Source organism: Heloderma suspectum, chromosome 1 (assembly GCF_057233095.1).
Source record: "Heloderma suspectum isolate Gila_16-S chromosome 1, 16-S_ref, whole genome shotgun sequence".
In the NCBI taxonomy this organism is placed as follows: domain Eukaryota; kingdom Metazoa; phylum Chordata; class Lepidosauria; order Squamata; family Helodermatidae; genus Heloderma; species Heloderma suspectum.
In genome coordinates, this window is record NC_139458.1 from 4097599 (window position 1) to 4101056 (window position 3458).

Genomic DNA, 3458 nt, shown 5'->3' on the forward strand with positions numbered 1-3458 from the left:
ATGTTTTGGAAATGCCCAAGAGCCGCCTCCTTTTGGGAGGAAGTTATTATACAGATAAATTTTGTATTGGAAAGTTCTTTAATATTTACTGATGTAAATGTTCTTTTAAATTACTTACCTGCTTCTTGGAATGTAACACATGGTCAGCGTAAATGGATTTTTCATGCCCTTTTGGTTGCTAAAAGACTGATATTATGATACTGGAAGGATAAAAGCCCACCGCCTATAATGCAATGGACTGAAGACCTAACAACACTAGCAACATTTGAAAGAGTGGTATATAGGCGTAACTTGCAGATGGACTTATATCTGGATATTTGGTCTGCTTTTACTGAAGTGTATGTGTAACCTATTTTTCTCTCTCTTCTTTCTTTCTTTCTTTCTTTCTTTCTTTCTTTCTTTCTTTCTTGAATATTGTAATATTTGAAACTGAGGATTTTAGAATATGCTGTTGTATTTTTTATTTTGTTCTTTTTTGGTTTTGTTTTGTTATGTTTTTGTTTTGTTTTGTTAAATCTCACAATAAAAATGGGGGGGGGGAGATGGTGGCATGAGCTATTGCCATAGGTGAAAATGGTTAAAGACTTTTTGCTCACATGGCAATACTTTACCCGTGCCGTGGGGCTCATTTAGCCTCCTTCAGGACCACCTTGTCTTTGTTTTTGACTCACACATCAATCACTCTTGCAAATATTAATGCTTATAAGCAAACCACTAGGCTCATAGTCTTCAATGTCCATCTTAGGAATGATTTGCATTTTTTAAGTATCTCATTTCAGTGCTGTTCCCATGATATCTCACAATTCAATCAGCCACTTTTCCAAGCCTTGCAATCTCATTTTTCTTTTACTCCTGTGCTTTAATTACATACCAACTCAGGTTTATCTCATATATTAAACCTCAGAAAGTGATTCTTTAAAAGCAATCAATTGATATTTAATTGCAATAGACTAGCTGCCTTATTAAATCTAAATTAAATGCTCGTTCAAGACTATTCAAAAGTTACCAGGCCATCAAACAGTAAATGCAATTCTATGCAGAACTCACAGTCCCTCTGGTGACTATATAAGCTGCAGTCAAAAGTAACCCAAAATCACATTTGCTCTATTTTCTGGTGATTTATTTAACCAAATACATTGTTTTAACCCTTAGAATCATAGAATCATAGAATAGTAGGGTTGGAAGGGGCCTACAAGGCCATCGAGTCCAACCCCCTGCCCAATGCAGGAATCCAAGTCAGAGCATCCCTGACAGGTGGCTGTCCAGCCTCGTCTTGAATGCCTCCAGTGTGGGAGAGCCCACCGCCTCCCTAGGGAATGGGTTCCATTGTCGTATTGCTCTCAGTCAGGAGGTTTCTCCTGAAGTTCAGCCGGAATCTGATTCCTATCACTTGAGCCCATTATTCCGTGTCTTGCACTCTGGGATGATGGAGAAGAGATCCTGGCCTTCCTCTCTGGGACAACCTTTCAAGGATTTGAAGAGCGCTATCCTATCTCCCCTCAGTCTTCTCTTCTCAAGGATAAACATGCCCAGTTCTTTCAGTCTCTCTTCACAGGGCGTTGTTTCCAGTCCCCTGATCATCTTTGTTGCCCTCCTCTGAACCCTCTCCAGTTTGTCTGCATCCTTCTTAAAGTGTGGTGCCCAGAACTGGACACAGTACTCCAGATGAGGCCTAACCAGTGCTGAGTAGAGGGGAACTAGTACTTCCCGGGATTTGGAAGCGATGCTTCTATGAATGCAGCTCAAAAGAGCATTGGCCTTTTTTGCAGCCACATCACATTGTTGGCTCATATTCAGCTTGTGATCGACAACAATTCCAAGATCCTTCTCACTTGTAGTGTGGTTGAGCCACGTATCCCCCATCTTGTAACTGTGCATTTGGTTTCTTTTTCCTAGGTGCAGAACTTGGCATTTGTCCCTATTAAATGTCATTCTGTTGTTTTCTGCCCAGCGCTCCAGTCTATCCAGATCACTTTGAATTTTGTTTCTGTCTTCCAAATTATTAGCTATCCCTCCCAATTTTGTGTCATCTGCTAATTTGATCAGCATTCCCTGCACCTCCTCCTCCAAGTCATTAATAAAAATGTTGAAGAGCACTGGGCCCAGGACTGAGCCCTGCGGTACCCCACTCGTTACCTCTCCCCAGTTTGAGAAGGTCCCATTGAGAAGCACTCTTTGAGTCCGATTCTGTAGCCAACTGTGGATCCACCGGATCGTTGTTTCAGCTAGCCCACTTTGAGCTAGTTTGCTCATCAGGATATCATGGGGCACTTTGTCGAAAGCTTTGCTGAAGTCGAGGTATATGATGTCTACAGCATTCCCACGGTCTACAAGGGAGGTGACTTGATCAAAAAATGAGATCAGATTTGTCTGGCAGGACTTGTTTTTGACAAATCCATGTTGGCTTCGAGTAATCACGGCATTGTTGTCAAGGTGCTTCCACATGGATTGCTTTATCATCTGCTCCAGAATGTTCCCAGGGATTGATGTCAGACTGATTGGTCTGTAGTTCCCAGGTTCCTCCTTTTTACCCTTTTTGAAGATAAGGACCACGTTAGCCCTCCTCCAGTCATCTGGCACTTCCCCCGTCCTCCATGATTTCTCAAAGAGAATAGACAGCGGTTCTGAGAGTTCTTCTGCCAGTTCCTTTATTCCTCTAGGATGCAGTTCATCTGGCCCTGGAGATTTGAACTCATTCAAAGGAATTAGGTCTTCCTTGACCATATGCCTGTCGATCTCAAGCTGCAATCCTGCCCCTTCAGCCTGTACTTCGCCTTTGCCAGGGGGGTCATAGACCCTCTTTTGGGAGAAGACTGAGCCAAAGTAGGAATTGAGCACCTCTGCCTTTTCTTTGTCATCTGTTATCGTTTTGCCATCCTTATTTAATAGCTGAACCACCATTTCTTTCCTCTGCCTTTTACTATGCACGTAGCTGAAGAAAGCCTTTTTGTTGCTTTTAGCATCCCTCGCTAACCTCAGCTCATTCTCCGCTTTAGCCTTCCTGACGCCATCCCTGCAATTCTGTGCTAACTGCCTGTACTCTTCCTTTGTTACTTGGCCTTCTTTCCACTTCCTATGTGTCCTTTTTTGTTTTCAAGTCATCCCTAAGCTTTTTGTGAAGCCACATTGGCTTCTTCTGTTGTCTTCCACCTTTTCTTCTTGTTGGAATTGCTTTATTTATTTCCTTTAAAAATGAATGGAAATAAATATATTCTCATTTTCCCGCAGACTATTATAATTAGCAGAGTACAGTAAAGGGCAGCCAAATTAATTAATAGGTTGGTACACTTTCCATACGAAGAAAAGCTAAAGTGTTTGGGGCTTTGTAGTTTAAAAAAAGATGAATAAGGGAAATATGATAGCGATTTATACAAGTTTGCACAGTGTGGAAAAAGTAGTTTAAAAACTTTCTCCCCACTCCAATAGTATTAGAAAATTGGGGTCACCCACTGAAATGA